The 27,473-nt window shown below is 39.3% G+C and overlaps 1 protein-coding gene across 1 annotated transcript in view; it reads left to right on the top strand.

The window, feature by feature from the left end:
• The window catches only part of HTR4 (5-hydroxytryptamine receptor 4), a 361,553-nt gene that overhangs the window by 42,168 nt on the left and 291,912 nt on the right, over nucleotides 1-27,473 (top strand). Inside the window, exon 3 of the mRNA XM_082382756.1 lies at nucleotides 7,851-7,921. The gene's annotated coding sequence lies outside the window, so the exon portion shown is untranslated. The remainder of the gene's footprint in view (nucleotides 1-7,850; nucleotides 7,922-27,473) is intronic.

Here is a 27,473-nt window from a genome sequence, read left to right as displayed (position 1 = left end):
TTGAATTTTTCCAGTTGTGTTATGATAGGATAAACTATATTTAATCACAGAGAATGAGAATAATTTTCTTACTATATGGATGAATTCTATTTGCACAGATTCAGTTTAGAATAGTCTCATAATAAAACAAATTGCTTATAACAATTTTGTTATTTATGAACAGGGAGTTTTCTAAACGAAAATTTGAAAGAAAAAGTTCCTTAACGCCAATTATCTTTTTGTAATAACATTAACAGTTCTTTAAAAAAATTTTCCAATTTTCTCTTGGTTTTTTAGTAAGTTTACACCTCTTTATTTCTTTCTGGTCACTTTTGGTCATTTTTAGTTTTGTAAAGGCTCAACCATGTCACTGTAAATTCAAATATATTAGCATGACACTGTGAATAATACAAACACTAACTTCCTAAGGCACTTTTTCCTTAATAAGTAAGGAAATAAGTAAAGTAGTAATGCATGCATGTATTTAAAAAATTCAAGATATAGTTTTTAATGAAAAATAAAAATTCTCTGCCCTACATATTCATATCTTAGCTCCAATTCCCAGAGTCAACCACTTTCAACTCTTCTACCTGTAACCTCTATTATCTATTTCAGTATTTCTGCGTAACCTACTTATGCTGCCATTAGTTTTTCAGGTAATCTACATGTGTCTTAGTTCTGCTCTGTTCTCACTCTCAGGAATCCTGGTACCCCAGTTCCTGGGTGGTTGGTTCTACAGCTGCCCCCTCCTTCCAAGATTTTGTGGGCATCCCATGTTGGAGACTGTCTTCTCTTCTTTTTGTCCTTGTTGACTTAGTACTTTAAAAAAATATCTTGTCCTATCTATTTAGTAGGTGTCAGGAGGATATAGAGATAAAGCATATTCACCACTTGCCATGCTTAACTACTAGTCTCTAATAACTTTTTAATGAATTCAGATAATTAATAAATTAATTAATCACGATAAATAAACTAATCTCAGTGCTCAAAATTCAGAAGGTATAAAAAGTTTGAGTGAAAACACTCCTTTTACCATGGCCCCTGGCCGACCAGTTCTCTGCAACTAATGTCAATGGTTTCTTGGACAGCCTTACAGAGATACATTATGCATGTATGTGCAAATATATGCATGTTATTTAGTCCCTCTATACACAGAATTCTGCACACTTCTTTGTTCCCCTCACTTAGCAATACGTCTTGGAGAACATTTTTTATCTTTATATAAAGAGTTTATTTTTTAGTGGCTACATAATATACCATGATTTATTTAAGCAGTTCCCTGTTAATGTTCACTCATATATTTTCTAATATATTGCTCTCATGACCAGTGCTGCAGTAATTAACCTTGTTTTTTTTGTCATTTTGTAAGTCTGTTAATTGATTTGTAGGATAAATTCCCAGAAGTGCAGTTGCTGGGTCAAAAGTACACCCATTTGTCATTTTGTTAGAGTCTGTTAGATTACCCTCCAGATAAGTTGTACAACTCACATTGTTCATTTCGGCAAAGTTTTAATGTGTATTTTTCTCATTATGAGTAACGTGGGTCATCTTTTCATATAATCAAGAGCCACTTGAATTTCCTTTTCTGTGAATATTTCATCTATTCTTTGCCCACTTTTGTAATGAGTGTTGTTCTTTATCATTTTTCAGAGGCTCTTTATATGTTAAGGAAACAACATGTGGTTGATCATATGAGTTGCATTTTTCCCAATGTGTCATTTGTCTTTTAATTTTGCTCATAGTTTATTTTGCTGTGTGGACATTTTAAATTTTTATGTAGTCAAATCAATCAAACATCAAACCACAGAGGATTTTTTACAGGCCTTGAAACCCAGTGGAATTTGCCCCTTGGGTTTCAGACTCGCTTGGGACCAGAGACCCCTTTATTCCTTCCCATTTCCCCCAGTGGGAATGGGAATGTCTATCCTATGCCCATCCCTGCATTTTGGAAGCAGATAACCTATGTTCTAGTTTCACAAGACCACAGATAGAAATTTTGTCCCTGGATGGATGAAACCCAGAATCTCATTCAGGCTTGATTTGAATAATTTAGATCGTGAGATTTGGGACTTTTTGAATTGATGATATTTGGATGAGATTTGAGACTTAGAGTTGATGCTGGAATTGATTAAGACTTTAGGTGATGTTGGGGTGGAATGAATGTATCTTGCATGTGTGATGCACCTGAATTTTGAGGGGCCAGAGGATAGGCTGTGGTGGGTTGAATAGTGTCTCCCCCAAATTCATGTCCACCTGCAACCTCAGAATATGACCTTATTTGGAATAAAGATCTTTTAAGGTGTAATTAAGGTGAGGGTTGAAATGAGATCGTACTGGATTAAGGTAAGCCCAAAATCCAATGAGAGTTTCCTTATAAGAGACAGAAAAGGAGACACAGAGACACAGAGAAGAAAGTGATGTGAAGATGGAGGGAGAACTTGGAGTGATGCATCTATAAGTCATGGGACACCAAAGATTGCTGACAATCACCAGCAGCTAGGAAAGAGGTGTGAAACACTGCCCTTAGACCCCAGAAGAAATCAACCCTGCCAACACCTTGATATTTTAGACTTCTGTCCTCCTGAACTGTGAGAGAATAAAGTTCTGTTACTTTAAGCCACCCAGTTTGTGGTAACTTGTTATGACAGCCCAAGGAAATGAATAAAGACTAACCTGGAGTATAGGAAAAGGCAGAGAGCTGGCAATGTATGGGAACACTGAGGGATGATGGTTAAAATCATGGCAATTTATAGGTTCACTCATTCGACAAATATTTACCCCCCGAAACATCTGAACTCCTCTTTGGTGCATATCTTGTATATACTGGGATGAATCAGATATATTTATTACAGTATGCTCACATCCTGGGATGCCTAGGTTGAGAAGGGCAAAAAGATGAGATGGTGAATCTTAGGAAATACCATAAGTAGAGCAAGCCTGAGGGAAGAGTTGAGGAAGGAAACAGAGAAGTGGTTGGGGACACAGATGGAAGACTGTGAAGGAGCTTTATCACTGAAGTCAAGAGGGGAATGGTTGGTGGTGGGAACTGCTGAGGGGGCCATTTGAGTTGGGAAGCCTTTTGGATTAGACCGTTGAGGTCACAGATGTCTTATAAGAATGGTGAGAGCCTTGAGAATCAGAGTTAATGTGTTAAGGTGCCATTTTTTCAGAATCTCAGAACTAATATCTTCCTCATAGGTTGTCTTTTATTATCTGTTAATTCATCCCCCCCCCAAAACATGGGCCAATACTGCACCAGGTATAGGTGTACAATGAGGAACAAGAGGGCATGGTCCCTTCCCTCTTGGAGCTTAAAGTGCATTCAAAGAAACAATATTAACCAATAAAATTATGGAAAGTATTATTTTATTTCACCTGCAACAAGTGTTATGAAGGAAAGTGCATTGGGAACATATGAAAGGCCAATCTTACCTAATTTTCTGGGGGAACTGAATGAAGTAGCTTGTCATGAGAGCATGTGGCATATCTTATGCTTAATATGTACCAACTGATACTAAAAGAAGTCTAACTTTTTGCTTTAAAGCTGAAGAAACTTAGGCCCAGAAAAGTTCAGTGACTTGCAGTGTGTTGTTAGAAAAGCCAGGATTATAATTTAAATCTTAGTCCTCTTTCGTGTTCTTCTCTAAACTATACTAACTCCCATAACCACACAAACACACGCACATGCAAGTACGAATCTCTATCTATATCCACATCTATATCTATGTCTCTGTATATACATATATGATGTATCACTTATATTATTAAAAAGTATATTTTATGAAATGAGTCAATTTAAATTTTGGATTGCACCCATACATGAAGAAAACATTGTATATAATCCTGTCTCTTTACCTATATTGTCATTGGCCACCCACGTTCTTTCTAGAAATGGATGAGTTATACATCATTAATTATGGAGTGGTTATTTTATCTGTGGCCTGGGGATTCTCAGCTCCTGAGCCTTTAGGAAATACTCCAGTGATGCTGTTACCTTTGTTGGGGGTATCTGTGTCACAGGCTTCCCTGCAGGGCTGGAGAGGATTTTCATGGTGAGAAAGTTTTATTTACTTGCACAGCCCTCACCCCTGGCGACTCTCATGGCTCCAGTGCCAGGATGTCAGTTATGATGCTCTCTGCAGGCCAGCCAAGGGCTCCTCATACTCAGTGAAGAGGTCTGCTCTCAGTAGCATTTACAGCCTCTCCTCTGAGTTGGGGCCACTCAGGAAACCCATGTTTACGTGTACAGACAGTGCCTTCTCTTCACTGTAATGCTGTTCTGGAAAAAGCAGTTGAAAAGCAGATTGCCAAACAGCAGGTTTAATTTTCCCAATAATGTTATCATTGGTTCTTTGTTGGTAACCAAGGATTCTGCATCAAACCAGTCAAGAGTAGGACCAAAAGTAGGTCTGAAAAGCAAAGGTACAGCTGTCAACCACCACTAATATTTGAGGTTAATACGTTATGCTTACTTCCAAATCTGGAAAAACAATCATAAATAGATTGTGTCCATTGATTATTGCAAGGGGCATCTTATGCTGTAAATAATACATGCAGGACATGAAATTTAACCTATGTCATTAGGCTGACAATATTTTTCTTACTGTGGAAAGGGAGAAAGCAAATGAATTTTGGGACCAGGTGCATCGAGTGTGAATCTTGGCTTTATTACTTCTAGCTAGATCACTTGGGAAAGTTAAATAATCTCTTCTGAGACTTTTTTTCTTCCTCTGTAAACTGGGAATGATTTCTACACTAAGGGCATATTATGAAGATTTAAAGAAAGTAAAGAATGTAAAATACCTAGCACAGTGCCTAAGTATTGTTGACATTCAACAAATATTAATTTTCTTAACTCTGCATTTTCCCTTAATTTATCAAATGTAGAGTGTCTGGAGGATGGTTTGAATGAGTCAGATCTCTGACAAAAACTACTTTGATAATTTTGAATGTCTTGTGGGAAAAATATTTTTAAAAGTACTAAGCCAGTTGTTTTTTTTTTTTAATCTCAAGTTACCCCTAACAGTTTCTACAGTTTTTGTAGCCCATGGTTAAATAATACATAATCTGATAGGAAAACACTGTTGATTTGCAAAAAGAAAAAAAAAAAAACATGAGAGGGAAAAAATATTTCTTGAATCTGGGTTTTACATGTAAAGAGCCAAGCCAGGAAAGTCACAGCAAAGATTATTTATCGACCATGGATTAGAAGGATGGAAATAAGAAATAAGAGCAACTCCTGCCATATGAGGGCAGGGGTGGGAGGCATGTGGAAATACCCCAAAAGGTTTAGGAGATAGCAGGTAATAGATGCTAGGAAGTGGCATGGGAAGGATGTAACTTCATATTTGGCAAGGTGCATAGCACTTATGTCCATGCGGCAGGACAGTGTAGAGAAGCAATGCCAAAGGGAGATGCCTGGGTGAGTGGGGTGGGTGCGGGAGGAACCCTGATCACTTCAGCTTGGTGAGAGTTTCCTGGGGCCCCAGAGAGAAGTGTGAAAGAGCTGAGTGTTTTGACAGACCAGAGGGACTGTGGTTGGGCTGAGAAGGTCCTAGACTGCAGACATCTTAGGATCAGAGTCCATAGTCAATGGACATCAATAGTGGAGGCCAGTGCCATGCCCTCAAATCCAGTTTGGGGAATCATATCCAGCTGATACCAGTGGAGGGTGCCCAGAGTCTGGGGCTAAGAAGGTCAGTTAGGTTCTGGATTCCAGCCTCCAGTTTTGATATTCCTCACTCCCTAACCCAAAGAAGCCATGCTTGGGAGCTACCCCCCTTTCCCCCAGATGCCACTGCAGGACAGAAGGGGAGTGGAGAACCCTGGGTGGGGTAGAATAGTCCTGATACGGAAATTGAAATATGCATTGCTTCAGCTTATACCTTGGTGGTAAAAAAAAGTCCTAAGTTAAAAAAAAAAAAATTAACTAAATTTCTGAAAAAAGTTTTTTGGAGGGGAGGAGCATTTAGAAAGAAAATTAAATTCTGTTAGAAAAATAAGGAATTCCCTGGTGGTCCAGTGGTTAAGACTCCAAGCTTCCACTGCAGGGGGTATGTGTTTGATCCCTGGTCGGGGAACTAAGATCCCACATGCTGCACAGTGCGGCCAAAAAAAAAAAAAAAAAAAAAATCCATTCCTGGCCATTTGATTTCTTGAGTGTAATCTTTATACCTGCTCCAAGCATAGAACTTCATTCCTCCTAAGCTGATCAGCAAGAGGAGGATGTCCAAACCCTTCATGAGTATAGTGCATAGCATCTTTTAGTATGAATGCCTGTTTACTTGCCTGTCTCCCCCACTAACACGAAGGAACCTGAGGCCATGACTGTATGCTGTTCATTTTCCCCAGTTTGGATAGGACTTGGCATATGGCAGGTGCTCACTAAATATTTGTAGAATCATTTAATGTCACTGGCTTTATTGCTGACACATGAGATGTGCCTTTTTAAAAATAACTGGTAGGAATCTTTTGCATGACCAAACTGTACACAAATGCATCTATAAACAAATATATTAAAATTGAACCAAAGTCTCATATTAGGAAGGCTGAATTGAACGGAGCAAAGTGACCATCTTGTGTAAGCAATGAAGTTCCTAGAAATCACAGTGATTTTTGCAGAACAAGATTGCATATTACTATGTTAAATTTAAAATTAAAAAAAGCATTCAAGCTGTGCTAAATCAGATGTCATCTTATACTTGATTCTAGTATAGACCAGAATTGTAGGAACCGACAAGTATAAAATAACTAATTATTAAAATTCAGAAAGTTCTGTTTACTAAATATAAGTGCTTTGCAAAGTACAGTAGGCAGACTAGTGGTGGAATATGGATAATTTTAGAGGCACATAAACATCTTAATAGTTGTTTGTGTGTTTTAATGAGTATTAGAAAAAATATGACCAGCACAAAAGCCCCATGATACCACAAATCTTATTGCTTTGGGTGAAGCTAAAGTAGATATCTGAGTATAAGAGGTGTGTTGATTTGAAGAACAATGTGAAGTAACGAGTAGCACAGGAGGTACGGTTTTGGCAAAAAGCACAAAGGAAGCACTGAGATCACAGAGGTTTGGCATGCCCAACATTAACTGTTTTTATTTTTAAAAAATTCAATTATTTCCCAGTTGGTTTATTTTGAAGTAGGTTAGACAGAGTGGATGGATTGCCTGCTTTGTAGTTTCCTGGTTCTCATCAGGGGGTAATTTCCCCTGGTGGAGCAAGTCAGGGAGCTAGAATCCTCATCTCTTACATGCAGAGAGGTTGGACTGAGCCAACAGTTTTGAGACTATATTCCTTAAAACTAGGGTTCCATACTTCCTGATTTGCCCAGGGCAGTCTCAGTTTACATCGGTTGTCACAGCATAGTTATTAATGGAGTCTCTTTTCATGCTCAAAAGTGTCCCGGTTTGGCAATATATCATACGGCCCCTTTACTTGGAGCCAACTCAAAGCACTCCAAGCAGTGGATACAGGGCTGGGCATTAAGGAACATGAGCAGGCATTGCTCAGGAGCCCCTATTTCACATGGAGCAGTTATACTTTTATATGGTAGGGTTTCGCATAAGATCTCATTTGGGGGACAAAAAGAGGATTATAAAGATAACAAAAACAAGAACTAAAACTGCATCACAAAATGAACTTCAAGTTCCTTTCTCCCTCCAGCTCAGTTTGACTGAATTCAGTGTATTCAGTCCCTGTGGGGCTGTCTGGAGATCTGAAAGTGAATGAGAGTGCAGTGATTTACATCACTGTGTGCAAAGTCTCAGGAAACAGCAAGCTAACTTTCCAGTCCACTGTCAAGGAGGAGAAATAGCAGAGCATTGTAGTGTTGGCTTTTCTCTCCTAATCGCACTTCTTTTGATTCTAGGTGTCGCCAGCACCAATAGACTGAAGACGTCTGCAGAACATCAGGGTTCTTCCTTCACAGTTAAAACTCAGGTAACATGGCTTTGTGAGATTAAGATAATCTTAATCTCAGGACTTCTTTGATATTTCACATTTCTTTTTAAACATCAATATATAAAGCTGTATTTCATAGGCCACAGGGGATAAAAATAGGGTCATGACAACACAAGACAATGTGTCTCTGGCTCTGCCTCTGTGTCCTCTCTATGGAAACATCAGTTGCTCTCAATTTTTTCTCTACAGTTTTAGGAGTCCCTGAGAGGTGTCTCCCATGTAATTCAGAGACTGGCTCTCCAATTGGCCAAATGGGGTCTGCCATTTCTCTTGTTGTGTTGATGTCTGGTTGCTACTGTCCCTGCTGGTGGCAGTTACGCTACCAAGAGGGCCGGGGTGGAAAGAGCATCAGCATATGATACCAGATTCTGCTCACACAGAGTCATCATACACAAGTACAGAGCTTGGACTCTGGCTTCAGGTGGCCTAGAACAAAATCCTAGCTTTGCCACTTGGTAGTTATCCAACTTCTCAGGCATCAGTTTCCATGGGGGAAACAATGATACCTGCTTGACTGGGCTGTTTAAAAGAGATGATTGTGTAGAGTTTAGTACTTTGCCTTCATTAAATGTTAGTTATTTCTCTTATTACTACTATTGTTTTGAATCACTCCCTCCACCCTTTTCTGGACCACTTCTCAGAATACTTTTTAGTGTCTCATGTAAATAAGTTTCTGACAGACCTGCCGCATAGTTCTTTCCCTTGAATCCTAAAGAAAACACAGCTGACGCTTAAGCTATGTGTCTGCAAATAATTGATTAAATTCCAATCATTTAGAAGTTGAGCTAAGTATTTAAAAAGGTACTTTATTACATGTATTATATAAATTAGCTTATTTATATTATTAAACAAATGATACAAGCACATGATATATTTTAGGCAATACAAAAACATTTCCAATGAAAAACGTACCTCCTCCTGTCTCTAGATCCTCAGTCTCACTGCCTTGAGGCAACTGCAGCAGTTTCTTGCATGTTCTCCCAGAAGTTTTTATGCACATACGCTGATGTACATGTGTAATTGGAATAGGTCTGGGTTTGCTCCATGATTTTAGTGTAATAAATGTCTCAGTTGCCAAGTATGAAGATTGATAGTAAGTGAAATCTGTCATGCTTGAGGGATTTGCCTTCCTTAGGGTAGTGTAAGACTCTTAGGAGGTTAAAGCCTATGGGAAGTGAGGAAGGCTGGGTCCTAATAACAGTGCAGGCGCCCACCATTATGACTCCTGCTGTGGCTGCTCCGTGCTGCTGGCCATTACTGGTCCTCCGGATGGGTTCGGAGGTGGCTGTCATACCCTTTCTCTGCACTGAGCCAGGCTCAGCTACAGAGACCCTCCCTGCTTCTCTCAGGAACACATGGCTTAGGGTCTATGATCCACAGACATTTAGCAGTCAGTATTCCAGAAAGTTATCTGTAAAAACTTCTGAACTGCTACAATATTACTTAATCTCAGACAAGCTATCTCTCAGTTGGAGCTTTCCTTCTCTTTAATGCAAAGCCTGAGCTTCCATCCCTTCTGGAAACAATCAGAAGTATCCCCTACATGCCTAGAAAGGGCTGGTGGGATTTGTCTTCCCTAATCCAACAACTTTTGATTTTGGCTGTAAAACCAAGAGCTACTGACAATCCTGTAGAGCAAGAGTGCCGTAAAATCCTGTCTGTGTGAAGAAAGATGTATTAGGAGCAAGGAATACAAACACAGAGAGAGTTATTCCCTTCAAGTAGTTTACTGTCTAGAGTAGAAGAAAGACAAATGAAAGATTTTAAACAGTGTGCTAAGCATCAGCGTAAAAGGATGCACAGATACAGTGAAACAGTGGAGAGCTCTAAATTAGATTTGGGGAACATCCTGGAAGCTTCGTGGAAGAAGTGATGCATAGGTGCAAAATTTTTAAAACATCGTTTAAAAATAAGGCATTTTTGTGTAGCGTGAAATGTTCAGACATCAGTTATATAAACTCGAGCTGGAATTCTGGGCTCTACCATTTGTCAGTTGTATGACACTGGGCAGGTGATATACACATTCTTTTAAAGTTTTGTTTCATCATCTATAAAATAGTGATGGAAATAATACTGACTTCATTCTGTTATTGTGAAAATTAAATAACATAAAGCACATACCGTTCTTAATCTAGTGTCTGGAACATATTTACTATTCAGTAAATAACTATTCGTTATTACTTTTATTGTTATTATTTCACACATTAATCAGTATGTGATCTAATCAGATTTTCTAAATATTTGGCCTTCTCTGTATTTTCAGAAATATTACAGAAAGGCTTCATTCTTTTATCAGAGGAGATTTTGGGGTAGAGGTCACAAAATGCACTTGGGTGTATGAGGAATCTACGAGAAGGTGCCAGAGAGGAGGCTGTGTGGGACCCTGGGTGAATGCCAATCAATCGGGATTTTAATCTGGAAACCTCCCTGTAATTTGGAAATGACTCTGGAAGCCAAGGTGGGAAGGGGTGGGGCTGCTCTGGGATTTCAGCATCCCTAACTACTTCAAATCTCTTCTCAGCTTGAGTGCACTGCAACATCAACAATGAGGCAGGCGCCTACCCCACCTTCTCTGGATTATCTTCTCCATCTCCAGAAAAACACAAACAGAATGGAAGGAAGGAAAAGGCACAATGGGCAAAACATTAGGAAACACTTTCCTTTTAGAGTTCCTGGCAGCGAGCAAACTTTTCTGTTTTGGGGTACAGTTATTTGGACATTTAAAATATCATAGGGTCATAGAAGGAAAGCTTTATGGAGATCTGACAAGACCAGTCCATCTATTGATTTTATAGATGAGAAAACTGAGACCCAGACAAGTCCACAGAGGAAATGAAAAGAATCAAAGTTGATGAGCTCTGGAATCAATTATCTGAGGGGTTTCTAGAGGGAGATAGCAAAAGGCTGACTGAGGACCAATGGGTGGTAATGTCAGGGGACACATTTTGTTCAATAAAGAAGGTTAATAACTTTCAAAGCTTCTCACAGATAAAAAAGGATACCTTGGGAGGCTAGGCCACCACCTAATAGGAGTGTTTCAAAAATTGTAGGGTGGAAGTGGTGAAGAGAGAAGAGGAATAGTGGGTCTGATGACCCTCTAAGAATCCTTTCAACTCTGAGCTTCTAATGTGTTTAAAAGCAGCCGAAGAAGGTTAGGATCCTTTTTACTTGGTGATCCAGTAATTTACATTTCAGTAAATGCAGTACATTTCAGGTACTTTCAGTAAATACAAATAAACTTACCTGTATTTCTGGCTAACCCATGTTCTAGAGGTGGGAAATAGTAAAGAAGGGCATTGGGAGTTGAAACACTTATTGTCTGTATGCTTTTAGGAAAATCACTGGCATAGTCTCTGTGTCCTCATCTGGAAAACAGGCAGTTGTGTTGACTGAATAATGTAGCATATGTGAAAATGCTTTGCTAAATTGCTGAAATGATTAATAATATTTAAAGATGGAAAATAGCAGTGAAATATAAGACCACACAGGTTAAGACTTCTGTGTGCTGAAACTATTTATACAAATAATGATTTTCTTTCATAGCTAATTCAGGGCATAGCTAGAATTTCAAATGATCCATGTCTTTTGTGTGTGTACAAACCAGAGATAATCCCCAGGTTTCCAGGTGAGAGGTTTTCTCTAGCTGGGAGGGAGCTAGGCAAATAGGTCACCTTACAAGAAAGGAACTCTTGTAATCAGCTCTAGGATGGCCAAAGTTTGTTGTGGCAGAAACTTCTTTAAAGTCTTTATAGTTAAGTTGCAATTTAGATTATCTTGTCCAACAATCTGGAGCAAAAATCCTAGCTCCACCACTTATTAGTTAGGATAACCTTGGCCAAGTTATTTCAACTCTTTGAAAGTAGATATCCTCATCAGCAAAACATAAAGGTTTTAGAATAGTGCCTGGAACATAGTACAGTTTTAATAATTATAAGTGGTTGTTATTATTGTTGTTGTTGTTGTTTATTTTATTATTAGAAGTTAGTGCCCAGAAAGGAGTCAGGACTTGTCCAGGGCCACACAGTGAGGTGTACACTATGAATAGAATCCATTTTTTTTCCTTGCAGATTATTTCTTTTTTCAATACAGCCCCTCTGCTTTCTAGCTAGCAATCTGTGTTCATAGATTCAGCTTGTAGAGGCCATTAAGCTACTGATCAAATTCCACAACCCTAACCCAACTTCTCCCAGCTTCCACTTGTACAGCAACAGTCTCAAATCCTACTCAGACTTATCAGCGCAGCTTAAGTCCGGCCACCTCCATGAAACCTTCCAGCATGTTGCCCAGAGAAATATTGACAAACCCCTACTTGGAAGCAGTGATCTTAAAGCAAGTACAAGTCCTTTTGCAAGACCTGTCACTTCCCCTCTCTGGACTATTATTTCCCCAGTTGTAAAATGAGAAGGATGTAAAAGAGTCAATAAAAAATTGACTGCTGACTGGGGGCTGGGCAATGTGCTAGATGACAGAACAAAAGATGATTTAGACCAGCTCCCTGTGCCCAAAGATTTTATAGTTTACTGCAAGAGACAGGAGAGGAAATGTGAAGTTATATGGACTGTTATAAAAGTCTCTGCTCCCCAAGCAGTAGACTCTTAACAGAGATTTGAATAAGTAGGTGGGGAAAAATGAATGTACCAAGAGTGTGGGGAGTTAGAAAAAGTGGTATTCAATTTAGGTCTTCTTAACAGGGAAGGAAAGAGGAAAGGAAAGAAGGGTAAACAGCATGTACAAAGGCTCAGAGGTATCAAGGAGTGAAATAAAGTGGTTAATTATGGCAAAACGTTTTGTGTGCTGGGGAAAATTTAGGGAGGGCAGTGATGGCAATAGAGGAAGTAGAGGAAGATGAAATTGTAACTGGTCTCTTGTCTCCCTCATTAGACTATTGGCAAGGGGAGGACAGAGATCTCAGTCACCACTCCTTCCTTTTTTGTTTTGTTTTGTTTTTTTTTCCAGCAAATAGGATGTGAACAAAAACATTTGTTGAAAAAACCAAAGGAAAGAATCATATGCCATGAGAATTATATGCCATGCTATGGCATTTGGACTTTCTCTTGTCCAAACAGGGGCCCTGAAAAGTTGTTAAACAGAAATAACATAATTAAATTGGGTCTGTGGAAAAGATGGGTAGAGGACAAAGCAGGGTAGGGGACAAATAAGAAAAGATTGAGACTGGAAGTAGGACAATGTGTCGGGAGACTATTTCGCTCATTTGGGAGAAGAAGGATAAGGCTCTGAAATCAGTGGAGGTAGATGAAGAGAGGAAATTAAAAAAAAAAAAAGAATTGCTGGGACCTGGGAGCTCGCTGGTTGTGGAGAGTGAAGCAGGAACGAAGCCTCAGGAATTACTGAGATTTCTTTCATTGGAAGTTGGTGAATGGTATTCTGTTTGGCCTTTTGGGTAAAAGGTACTAGTGAGTCGTTTAGGAAAATATGGCCTCATAGGCAGCTGATATCTAAATCCCTTCCAGGTCTCTCATTCCAACCTGTTCTACTTAATTTCAACTTTGCACTGCCATCTTTCTGGTAAATGTTAATAATACATCTCACCTGGACTACTGCAGCAGTCTCCCAGCTGTTTCACCCACATTAATTCCATTCTCCGAGCAACGGCCAGAATACTTCTGAGACAAAGATATGATCATTTTCTCTTTCCTTAAAGCACTTCAGTGGCTCCTCATTACAATGTATCATTCACAGTGTCCTAGATACAATCAAAATTACTAACATACAAAGAGCAGGAAACTGTTGACTCCTACTTGAGAGAAAAGGCAATCAAAGGAGACTGACTTTGAAATAACCCAAATGTTGGACTTGGCAGACAAAATTTTAAAGCAGCTATTATAACCATGCTCAGAGATGTAAAGTTAAGTAATTATTGTAATTAATAGACAAATAAGAAATCTCAGAAAAGAAAAATACTATAAAAACTGAAAATTCTAGAGCAGAAAAATGCAGTGTCTGAAATAAAACATTTACTGAATTGACTTAACAGTGATGAGAGATGACAGAAGGAAGAGTCAGTGAACTTGAAGAGAGAGCAGTAGAAATAATTCAATCTGAAGAAAAGAGAAAAAGACTAAAAATAATTTAATACAACCTTTGCAACTTTTAGGGATCATATCAAAAAGATGACTATATAAGTGGAATCCCAGAAGGAAAGGATTGAGAGAATAGAACAGAAAAAATCTTTGAAGAAATAAATGTACAGATAAATTTACAGATTCCAGAAGAACAGTAATCCCAAATAGAATAAATACAAATAAGGCCATATCTAGGTACATCATAGTCAAACTGCTGAAAACAAGAGATAAAATCTTGAAATCTGCCTGAGAAAAGTGGCACATTCCATAACAGAATAACACTACATATCATCTCTGACTTCTCATTGGTAGTGATGGATTCCAGAAGAGAGTGGAACTACATCTGAAAGTGCTGAAAGCAAGGGGAGGGGAGTGGGGGAAACAGACAAACAAACTTCTCAGCTTGGAATTCTACATCACTAAAAACATCCTGCAAGAATTAAGGTGAAATAAAGATGTTTTCAGATAGAAGAAAACTAGAGAATTTATCACCGGCAGACCTACACTTCAAGGAAAACCAAAAGATGTTTTCCAGGCTAAAGGGAAATCATACCAGACTGAAACATGGTTCTTCCAGTAAGAAAAGAAAATATCAGAAATGATAAACATGTGGGTAAATATTTTTTTAGAAAATCATTTTTCTTCTTAACTTCCTTAAAATACATATGACTATTTAAAGCAAATATTGTAACTTTGAATTGTGGAGTTGATAACATTTATGTATGTAAAAACTATAATAACTATAGCATAAAGGACAATGTTAGGGGTGGGTAAATAAATGTATATGGTTACAAGTTTCTCTCATTTAACATAAAGTAACACAATATTAACTCTAAGCAGACTGAAATGTTAAAAATATATGTTGCAACCCCCTAGAGCTACCACTTGAATAATGAAAATAAAATAATAATAATGCAAAGGCATATAGCTAAGAAGCCAATAGATAAAATGGAATTCTAAAAAAAGAGAAATATTAAATTATCCCTAAGAAAATCAGGAAGGGAAAAACAGAAGAACAAAAAATGAATGAAGCAAATAGAAAATAAATAGTAAAACAGAAGGCCTAAATCTCCATCAGCATGTTGACTCCATAAAGACAAAGACCATATTCATTTTTGTTCATGGTTTATCTGAATGAGTAGGTGAGGGAGTGAGTGAATAAATGTATGCTCTGAGCAACAGCTCCTGCAGTCCTGGGGTCTCCTTGATGACTTCTTGTGATAAACAGGACATATTATACATTTGTTGATGTTCTGCTCACCAGAAAGTTTTCAACATTTTGGGTTTGCAATTCTTTGGGTAACTCCTTGAAATGTATGGAAAGACATGGGCTAAAAGTTGAATTGGATAATCCTTTATATTGAAATCCCACAAATCCACTTGTCAAGAAAATCAGTCCCATTTCTCTACATGGAAACCTGGCTGTGGACAGAGTGTTGCCTAAGGAGGCCCCCCAGGATTTGGTGGGTTACTTTGGCTTTTACTGTGAGACATGGCTGTTGAAAACTAATAACAAATAATTTGATTATATGATTGATTTTGATTTGGAGGGGATTCCAGCTGTAGGGAAAGTAGAAAGTCTCCAATCAAGTTCAAGTATTTCATGGAGTGAGAATGAGAGGCAGAGGATTCTTCTAAGGACCAAAATAGTCTAAACTTTTCTGAAACAACGTTTAAGTATTGATACTTGGAGACTTTTGTTTTTAGTACCCCAAGGACCTCTTCTTTGGGAGATAACTCCTAACTGATGAGTTTCCACTGAGGATACAGTTTTACTATCAAAAGTGAGGGGTGGACTGAGTGACTAATACATTTAGCAACTATTTGTCAAATATTGATTGTGACCACTTAAGATTTTAATTTTTTCTCAGCTGAAAAAAATTATGCTTAATGGGGGAACTCACTTTAACAGAAGCCAGATATAGTATAAAGAGGAACAGATTGGGAATGGGGGGATGGTCCTCATTCACCAGTTATTTATATGATGTCTGCTTTCTCAAAGGAATTTTGGGATTCCGTAGGAGACCTGAGGTCAGAAAACCTCACTTTCACTCCCACTCTGCCACTTAGCAGCAGGTTACCCTGAAACAAACCACATGGCTTCTCTGAGCCTCAGTTTCCTCCTCTGTAAAATGGAGAAGTAATAACACCTTTTCTACAGACCTAGGATGAAATGAGAAAATAGATGTGAAACAGTGAAGTGCTGGATGAGTATGAGAATAATCACAACCAAGAAGAAAAATATAAAGAGAAAAATTACATTTTAAATTTGTTTGCCTTTTTACTTTTATGGGGCTTGAGACAATACTAAATACCTTGCATGTTCACTTTGATGTCTTCTATAATGCTTTTATTAGTAATAGTGCCATGTTAAACAGCAAACCAGTCAGTAATATACCCAAACACATAGGGAACTAAATATACAATCAAGGGAGTATTTAAAATCAATAGAAAAAGAAGGATTATTCAGCGAACAGTTTGGGGAAGCATAAAGTTCAATTCTTACCCTTATAAATTCTATGAGAATACAAAATTTAAATACAGAAATGAAATCATAAAAGTACTAAAAGAAAATATTGATATATATTTAAAAAATCTTGCTTGGAGTGAGGAAATTCTTTCAAAGCAAGACACAAAATCCTAGCAGCTATAAAATATGTGATTCATTTACCCATATAAATGCCTGCTAGGCAGAAAAATAAATTGCAATACATAAGAAAGATGATATGCTATTTTTTTCTGTTAAAGAGCTATAACAAGTTTGGAAGAAAAACAATGAAACTGGTTAAATGATATGAACAGGAAATCCACAGCAAATAAATAAAATGACTTCTAAATTTATGAATATGTTCAACCTCATTCATAATTAAAGAAATGTAAATGAAAACATTGAAATGCCATTTTCCCACTCATAAGGTTAACAGATATTGAAAAGAATGGCAATATAGCAGAGATTCATCTTCATATGCTATGTGTGTGAGAGTACAGTTCGGTGCAGCTTCTTTGAACAACAATTTGGCAAAATCTACCAAACTTCTAAATGCCCTTCCTTTGGACAGCAAAGATGTACGTACATGATCATTTATTATAATAGTTTTTTTTGTAGTAGCAGGAAACTGAAAAAAAAAAAAACCTTTGTTGTTCATTAGTAGAAAACTATTAAAAATTTATGGAACATCTGTATAGTAGAAAAGCATGACACCATAAAGAAAGAATGAAGTAGAACTTTATTGTAGCTCTAAGGTATATTGTTACGTGATTAGAGCAGAATCCTAAACAGCAGGTATGGTATGTGCCCTTTGGGTTATAAAGAAAAAAAATTTTTTTTCTGCATATTTATATTAGTAGTCCCAAAGGAATTAAAAGGCAACTGCTAAACAAATGTTCTTTAAATGGATTAATTCACTTGCTATAATCCATGACATAGTAGGCTCTGGCTGCCTGTGAGGAAGCCATACTTTTCAAGGCCGGAATCTCCTTTCAGCATTCCTCCTCATTAATTTTTAATATGCTCAGAAGAAACATTCATACACACACACATGTGTGTTTGTGTGTATATATGTCCCTTTAAATAATGAATAAGGAAGAAAGGAAGAAAGGAAGGAAGGAAGGAAGGAGGGAAGGAAGGGAGGGAGGGAGGAAGGAAGGGAGGGAGGGAGGGGAGGGAGGGAAGGGAGGGAGGGAGGAAGGAAGGAAGGGAGGAAGGAAGGGAAGGAGGAAGGGAGGAAGGAAGGAAGGATGAAAGAAAGAAAGAAAGGAAAGAAAGAAAGGAAAGAAAGAAAGAAAGAAAGAAAAGAAAGAAAAGAGAAAGGGAGGGAGGGAGGAAGGGACTTGGTCTAGCAACATACATGGTTAGAACCTTAAGATACCAGATATAATTATGCCCAAGGAAAATCTTTTGACTCAAAACTTAAAAATTTTGAAAAATTTTTAAGCAGAGATTGATAACAGTTAAGACCAAATAGAAATAAAAAGTGTGCCTCATGTGTTTATTTTATTTAACATTTGTTTCTCAAGAACATTTATTTCCTTTTTAATGGTTATGACATTTTAGTAAACTCTATAAAACATGTTATTCTCATTCTTGGTTACCTACACCTTTAGGAACTCTCTCCATCTGGACAATGAAATTGAAGGTAATGCATCACCACTTACCTTGCTCATGGTTAAAATACCCAAGAGAAATCCTGAGAATATTTTGGGCAGAGCTTTCCGTGGAAACAATTAGATAACACTAGCAGACAACACACAATTTGAAAACTATCAAGTATGGAAATATAGACAAATTTCAATAGGTGTTATGAATAGTAGGAATGGAGTTGGGATCGCTGTGGGCTGCAACCATTGGCTGGGTTTTCATAGAGGACTTGGCAATGAAAATAGGACTTGGAGTAGTTGGGAAGAATTTATAGAGAAAAATAACAATGGAAAGGCGGGTCAGGAGCACCAGCAAAGACAGAAGAAAGGCACAGGATGTGCTTGAGACCCGATAAGGAAATTCCAATGACTGGAGTACAGACTGTGAGTGAGGAAGGCAAAGCAGGTATGATAGGCCAGGCTCAGGACTTGCATGCTGAGGAGAGATGTAGCCATGTGGAAGCTATTGGAAGTTCTTGTGTCTAGGACTGACATGAAGAAAGTGTGTAAGGAAGATTAGCTGTATGATGGGTAGATTAAGAAGTGGAGGGACCAGAGGCAGGAAGAACCATTGCAAGGGTATTGTAGGGCTACGACCACAAGGAGAGAGCCAGGAGTAGGCAGGCAGTTGTGGAACAGACACTACCACGATGATTTTCAAGCTTGAGATGCTGACCAAGCCCTTCAAAGGAAAAAACATTTCTTATGGTTCCTAGTGTTGACATGTTTCTTTTAGTATAATGTTATCTACATGTACACAAACATAAACATAGGAATACGTTGTTCATTTTATAGCTTGTATACAACTAAAATGACAAAAATAAAGTTATAAACTAAATGCAAATAAAATGACAAAGTAACTACAATTTAAGTGGACAAATTTAATTATATATGAAGGATAGTCCTGTTTGGCTGAAAGGAATTCACTGCTTACACCTGCTCTGACAAGGTACTTTGGAGTTTGATTTGTCTGTACTTACTTGAGCCTCAGATCTCCCATCACAGGTTTTCTATTTGCATTGTTGCAAAACTTTTGTTCCATGAAGTTCTGTGATGTCATTTGCCTTTCACTTGCTGTGAACACATCACTTATTCATTAAGACTTCTTTTTTTTTTTTCATTACCCACGACAGCTAAATAGTATTACTTGAGGCCAATGCCAATTTGCTTATAAACACAACAAATAAATACAGGCACTTAAATCTCATAAATAGTAATGCAGGTGACCCAAGTATTAAAAGTGTTTGAATGGTTATAAAAGTCAAAGGAAAATTATAACATTATCATAGGATGCCCAAGAATTTGTGGATCTCTGAGACTCCACTGAGAAGTAGAATACCTATAGAAAGGTTTCCTGGGCTTATAGCCTCTTTCTAAGGGAGCTGCCTTTTCTAAGCCTCTGCTACTTAAGTGACCATGTCCTGTGCCTTATCACCCATTGGCCTTTCCCCACCCCTACCCTCTCTGGCCACTGTGGGTTGGGTCAGGAAGGGAGGGTGCACTTGAGCCAAGGATATGCAATCCACTGGCTAGTCAGTAGCCAGAAATTTTTAGACAGCAAAAAGAGAGTTGGCTGTATTTCGTCCCTCTCACTTCTTTCTCCCAGATATGGAGAGAAGTTGCCAATTGACAACACATATGAATGCAGAAAGGTGATGTCACATGGGGGCTAGAGACCTATGTTGCCCATGAGCAAAGTGAAGTTATGGGGAAATGGACACTGTGAGCATTCTGAATCACTCCTCAGTTGCAAGTATCAACAGATCCAGCACAAGTTATGTTAAGCAAAGAAAGGAAATGTCATTGCTCCAAGATGGGCAGGTCAATCATTTCACCTGGACCAATTTTCTCTCCTTCCAGTGGTTCTACTTTCCTCTCTGATTGCTTCATTTCCAGATACCACGTGATGGTAAGAAGGAAAGTGGACACACCTCTCCACCAAACAATAAAAGTCTTCTTGTATCTCGTTAACTCTAACCAAGTCTATAGGCCCATCCCTGAAGAAATTTGTGGGACCTCAAAAGTCTAATACTGTTATTCACGTGCCCCATCCTGAGAGTGATAAATGGTGTTGTCAGATCTTCTTAAAGTACATGGACTGCAAACGGGAGCGTGTTCCCCAGAGGAGGACTAGGAGAAGGATGGAGGGATGTTTGGCAGCATCATTACTTATCCACTACACATCTTTTCTCTGCACCCAGTTTCTTTGTAAAATGATAATAGTAATCCTGCTCTGCGCACCACTCAAGATAGTTGTGAAAATGAAATGAGGCAGTGGGTATAAACACATTTCTAAACTATAAAATACATACAATATGAAATAATATTGTTTCAAGGGCTTGCTATCCCCCCTTGTCGGGTACACAAGAGCATAATCGAGCTGCATGGGCACTTTTCACCCTACTGACTGCAGCTTCAAGTTTCCTGGGACCAGTTCCTCGTGCAGGATTCAAGGGTATTCCCCTTATTTTATTTTGGGCAGCACATGTGGTTCACAAAATGCAAATATTGCTATTTTAATCGCAGCTGCTAGAGATTTACGGAGTCATTAATTTTAATAGTCTGAAGGCTTTCTCATTATCCAAAGTCTTTCGCTTCACAGTTAGAAGTCATGTACAACTTGCATTTTTACTGGAATCTGGACTGGCAGAGAATGATTATAGCTCAAAAGAGGAGGGGCACTGTAAGAAAGCTGACAGTTTCTGCATGTTAAAGGCTTCCTTGATTTTGAAATGTATGTGATTCAAAGAGCCGAAGAACACTATACTCTTTGTGTGTCTTCTTTTGGACAGTGCACAGTTTGATGCAAGATTTGTTAGGGTAGATTGGTGTTTAGATAAGCAACCCCTCAGGAGGGAGGGTCAGTGGTGAGAGGGGCAGCAGACTTGGGGCCCAGAAAAAACTCTCATGTGGCAAAAATAATAGTTAATCAATAGGGCCTACTTGCTGGGTTTCTTTGATGTGAAATCTGAGCCCAGATATGCCTGAAAGAAGCTGGAAACTAAGGCATAGATGGAGCAATTCTGAGTGGACTTTGTGTTCTAAATTGGAAAAATGTAGGTGAACTTCTTGGATTTATATCACTGTGTTGAATACAAATCCCATCCTCAATTCCAGGAAAGTTCAATATGCACTTTTGGCTGTGTTTTCTGTATAACCTGTGTCAATGTAAGGGTTATGGAATTTGTTATTAGATAACATTTGGAGGAAGATGGCTTGGAAATACAGCAACTACTATACAGTCTGCAGGCCACTCTGGCAGAGAGTGCCTTTGTGTGAATAACAAAATGGCATCTGCTCCAAAGGAACCAAGAACAGGAAAGCTCTTTCTCTTCTGGGCTAACACTGCTTTACCAAGGCCCGTGGCTGGCCCTGGCAGCCCTCTTGGCTGGGGTCCTGTGTGCAGGCACAGGGAATACACACTCCCAGGGAGAAAACCTGGCAAGGTATGTATCCTAGTTTGTTTGAATTAGGGGGAATAGGAGGGACAAAAGAGTCATACTTGTTGTTTTAGTCAGCATTTTGGGGGCATCTCCTTGGAGCAGAGTTTCTTAAGGAGGGGACTTAATAAGAATTAACTGAAGATACATTTTTAAATTTGGGTGCATAATTCTCAACCCAAGAAATTCCTATTTAGGATGTCTGGGTTAAGGGCTAGACGTGTGCATCTTGAAAATACTTTCTGGAATATGCTGATGCTCAGTCCTGATGTCATCAGTTATTTTCCTTTGGGGTTCACTGGATGTTCTCTTTCCCTTCCTCACTGAGTTCAGTGGCTCCTTGATATGTGGCCAGATATATCCTTGTGAGAAACCCCTACTCCCCACTTAGGGCTTCACTCTTATGTCATTCCTGCCTCCTCTGAATTCCTTCAGCACTTTGTCTTCTCACACAATACTTATCTCCATGTTCTGTATTGGAGTTATTTATGAACATGTCTTATCTCCTAACACACAAGTCCCAAAAAGGCTGAGACTCTGTGACACCCAGAGGTCACCCACTGGGGCCCTTGGATTGCATCCTGTCTGTAGATATGTTTTCCTTGGCTTAGAGTATTTAAAACTTTTTTGAATTACTTGCCAGCTTTTAAAATCATAGAGGTATTCCTCCCACCCCTGACTTTCCCCCTAAATATAATGACCATTGTGCAATAATTTTTCTGTTGAAATATCTGAAGTCCTGTCAACACAGGCCCCACATTCCTGCATTGCTGCTATTGACTAGAGCTGAGTAAGTTTCCCATTTCAAATGGGGATTGCACTCTCCAATTCACTACAGTCCCCACCACTCCCTATTGTCTTACACTAGACTGCTTCTTTCATTAACCTTTCTCTCCTGGCACCTGTTAGGCATTTTAATTTGTAACCCCATTAAGCATTTTTGATTTCTTCACAGTATCTGACTTTTTTAGGTGCTTCATAAATACTTGTAAAATGGCAAAATGAAAGTCTAAACTGCTCCAGGGGTATGGGTGCTTAAGTGGACCTTTGTCTCTAAGCTGCCAGATATGAATTCATAAGAAGAACAAAAGAGTATATTATATTAGATTTTGTATTGTGGTTTACCCCAGTCAAGAATTATGAGCTTGTTCCTCATTTTCAGGAGCTTTATCTAAATCTCTTTACTTACCAGTTGTCAAGTAGCTAAGCAATCCTCCTCAAGCTAGAGAAAATTGATACTAAACATGGGAATTTGAGTGAGCAGGTTGTTCTCACCCAGTCTCTCCCTGAATTTTTCTTTGTTAGCCTGCTATTTGTCAGGGCTTTCAAAATTGGCTTTATGTAAATCTCCACTGGAAAGCCCCTTGGGCTGAGCAGTTCTTGTCCAGGAATATCCTTTTTTATGGCTGCCAGGATCATCATCATGGTTTTTAGGAGATATAAGTGGAATAGTGCTTTCGGTGCTGATTTCTGAAGTAGCAATCTCATCTCCTTAGCTCTCTAATTAAAATTTCTTAATGTCCTCCATTCCCATATCCTATATAGGATGTGAACCACTTGACAAAATTTTAGGAGGCATGTGAGAATTTTATTGGTCTTGTGCTCAATTTTCTGGTTACCTGTTCTTAATGGCAAATGATACTGTCTTTCTGTATATAGTATTGGCAATATTATTAAGCTTTCCTTTAAAATATTTTACATAAAAGTTAAGTTTATTGAAAGAAAAATAAGGAAATAATAGTTCTGTTAGAATGAGGCTGTGGCAGAAGTACTAAGTTTGCTATGGCTATGACACATGTTTGGGAAAGACTAAATTTTAAGATAAAAGTCTGAGGCCCTCTGCAAACAGGTCTCAGCTCCCACCAATGTCTTTCCCCCTTTTCCACTGTACATCCTAATATAACAGGAACATTTTACTGTTCCTCAAATATCCTGGGAGGTTTCCCCAACTTTCAGGAATGGTTTCACAATGGTTAAATGTCTTCTTCCTGGAGAGCATTGGGTATTCTCTCTGCTAAAAGGATCCTCTGGGCCCCCACTCCCACCTCACCATCTTGTTCCTATGACTAATGGTTCTCATCCTTCATTTGCAGCTACAGTGCAACCTCCTCCAGAGTCCTCGCTGGACCACCCTATATAATATAGGCCTTACCTCCTATGTCCTTCACAGCATCCTACCTTTTTCCTTCCCAGTTCTTCCAACAAACTGTATTTTTTAAAAAATCTGTTTCCTCTCTTGATTATTAAATGTCTCTCCCACTGCATTGTGAGTTCCTTGAGGACAGGGCCCTTGTATCCTGTTCACTGCTGCATCCCTAATGGCCAGGAGAGTGACAGGCACACATCGTTGCTCAGTAGATATTTGATGTATGAGTGAATGTTCTTCTTGCCTTTGTACCTTGGTGAATTCCTTCTTATCTTCAAGGTCCATCCAACCCATGAACTACTCACCTGAGGACTTCCTGCACCTTCCTCAACCAAGACCGAATAGTCTCTCTCTTATCTGGGTCCACAAGGCATCATCTCCACATGACCATTATAGTATCAAATACATTGTATTATAACTGGGTTAAAGGTCTGTTTATCCAAAAAGACTGTGTGCTTCTTGAATACACAACGCCTCCACCCTGGCCCCACCATCTAGTATTCATCCTCTGTTTCTAACCATGATGCTACTCACACCAAGGGAAACCATCTCCTTCTAATGACTTTGTATCCAGAGCTGACTGGGGTGGGAAGTGAGGAGGGAGAGCAAAGACAATGAGAAAACATTCTTGGTATTTATGGGATGTTCAAGCTAAGTATGCATGGCTTGTAAATGTGCCCATAAAACTATCTTAATAAAAGATGTTATTTCTTTAGAGAATTGTTTGGTTTAAGGTAAATCCTCCCACTCAGAAATCTCCAATGTGATGTTTCCATCTGCAGAAAAAACTGAACTTTGCCAACTAGTGGTAGAAATCATGAACTGCAGACATACATTCATTATTCGTTTATTCTCTTTCTCCCGCTCAGCATCTATTTATTGACCACTTACTACGTGCCAATAATTGATGCAGAGAAGTCTCTGTCCTTATTTAGTTATTCATATATTGATCACTTTCTATAGGTGGTGAGTCATGTTGTTTGGAGCTTTAGTGTCTACAGGTTTAGATAAACAGACCCAAGGGAAGCCAGGTCTATTGGTGCAAAGGCCAAACACTGGCATCTCGGGGCTCATGCAAGTTGATTTTTTAAAATATAAACAAGTTGGAGAGACTTACACACACACACACAGACTACATGGACTTCTGGCTTCTCTGGCAAACAGTGCCCTGCATTCTTGCATTTCAGCAGTTGGCTGGAGCTGAGAAGAAGCTTGTCCTTTTGGCTGGGGTGACTCCGTCAGCCCCGCATTGGCTGTCTTGTCCACTTACTCATTTGTGTGTGATCTCTTTTTGGACATATCCAGACACTTGGATTTTGATTCTCTACCTTCACTCTTAAAGAAGGACATCTCCAAATCTCTCCAGTACTTCCAAGAAGGCCCCTCTTTCCAGTAAGGGCAATTATAACTGCACAATTATCAGTAATATCCTTCTTGACGACTCCTAGATTAAGGGCCATTTACTCCTTTGTGTTTCTGTCCTTAAGAAAAACCTCTTTGCTCAAATCCCGCCCCCTCCCCCCATACTTGATTATTTCCCTTTCCTACCTTGCTTGGTGAGATAGAAGATTCTTACGGAGATGTTGAGTATTTCTCCCACTTATTTGTTCAACAGAGACTTAATGAACATTTCCTAAGGGCTAGGGCCTCTGGTTCATATGGGAGATGTAGCCGAGGATGCAACACACATACCCTCAATGGGGCTGGCTGTGTGGCCATCATAAAAGGTCCGTAATGCCATGGGAAAGTATACAAGGAATGCATAAAAGGAACGCTGGACTTAATATAGGGGTAGAAATGGATCGAAAAGTGTCCCTAGAGAAAGTAACATTGAACCTCAGCCCTCAGGATCAACAGGAATTAACCAAGGGGGTATAAAACCTGCACAGATGCCCAGATTCAAGAACACTGTTGAGCGTGGAGAGAGAAATTCAGTAGTGCCTGTGAACTCTTTGCAGAAGCACAGACTTCATTCTACAGGTGATGGGGAGCAAGAAGAACCCACAGTCAGGGGGTAAATGTAAATGTTCACATCTTCGTTTTCAGAAGATCCCTCCACCCAGAAATCCATTTTAAGAAATTTGGCTGAGAGCTAGGGCTGCTGGTTCCTTTGAACCCCTCCTAGTTCAATTCTGTATGGGACAGTTTTGTGGTGAAGGACTCGGGAAGAAGCACCTTTGGCATCCTGAAGGCACAGTGCTGATGGCTATTGTCCCATCCCTGTAGCAGTTTTTGTTTTGCCCTTTAAATTCTTGTTTTTCTGTCTCCACTTTCCTGGGAGTTCTCTCTGTTTTCTCCGTAGTTCCTCGTCACTTTCCATGTAATTCAGGCATCTTCCTGGAGCTGCTGTGGGTTTGTGGTTGCCTAGAGAACCATGGCAACAAGGCCCTGAACTCCCCACCCACCCCAGGGAGACCTTATATCAAAAAGTTAGCTTCAAAGCCTAGTTGGAAGTAGTCGATATGAAGCAAAAAGTCAACAAACATTTCCCTGGAGTCTTGGCACCAGAAGGTCTTTTTCTTTTTCCTTTTGCTCAATTCCCAGCTGGTTAGCAGCCTGAACTTCTGCCTACTCATTCGATCCCCATGGCAGCTACCAACTGGGCTGTAGTAGTGCCTGTTGAGGTAGGATGTGATCCTCCCCCTATCCAGGAGCCCTTTCCTTTTCTGACAGCAGGCCAGTCTCCTTTCAAAATGAACTGGTTTAGGTGCCTAACACACCCACATTCTGGTTTGAGCTGCTGTAATGGCTGGCTGTGTCATCTCAGGAAACTTATTCCACCACCTGGGGCTTGGGTTTCCTTGTCTGTAAAATGGGAATGATAGTCCGTGTTCTGCCTACTTCACAGGGTTATTTTGAAGAGGAGAAAATGACTCTACAGATTATTCAATCATTTACAAAACAGTTATTGATTACTCAGCCGTGTGCCAACTGGTGGGGGATGAAAGCCCTTGTTAAACTGTAGCGTGCTACACAAATATGACATTCTCACATGCAAATAATTCACTACCAACTGGGTCAGATTGGATGTGTTTGTTCTGATTCCCTCACCTGTCTTGCCTCCAGGTAGAAGAAACCACTAGCTACCCGAGTACTGCCCACCCATAAGCATTCAAGGCAAAGCTTTAGTGAGAGACTAATAAATAGAAGATATCAGCTAGCAATCGAAAGATCTATGGTGGCTGGGTTGTGTTTGGAAGCTTAATTAAGTCCTGCACCAGATGCTGTAAGAGGATGGTCAGCCATATTTTCCCTATTGCTCCAGCACTGAGAAGAAGGGCTCAAACAATGGACAAAGAGGAGTTAGTCCCTTATTCCAAAAAGAGTTTTCAACAGTTGGGGCCAGGACATCCCTCTCCCCACAAATCCTCAGGGCTTCCTAAAAGTCAAAACTGGCCTTACCACCATGGGCCTTTCAGCTTCCTCCATCCTCCCCTCCAGGCTACGTAATAGAAGTCTAGGAGAGGAGAGGAAAGGAGAGTCATTACAGGGTCATCTTTGTTGGGAGTGAAGTGCTCATGAGAAGGTGTGTAAGGGTTAGGGTCCCAGTGGGAAACAGATGGGACCTCACATCAGAACAATCTAGGGAAGGTTTATCTACAGAGAGGAACCACTGAGGCTCATGTGGTCAAGCAGGGGTAGTAGCAGCAGAGCTCTCACCACTTCTAGGCACAAAGAAATGAGGGGAAGGAACTGAAACCAGAACCCAGAAGGAGAGAACCCTC

Source organism: Balaenoptera borealis (assembly GCF_965194805.1).
Source record: "Balaenoptera borealis genome assembly, chromosome: 2".
Taxonomy (NCBI): Eukaryota; Metazoa; Chordata; class Mammalia; order Artiodactyla; family Balaenopteridae; genus Balaenoptera; species Balaenoptera borealis.
This window is presented reverse-complemented; position numbering and strand designations above follow the sequence as displayed.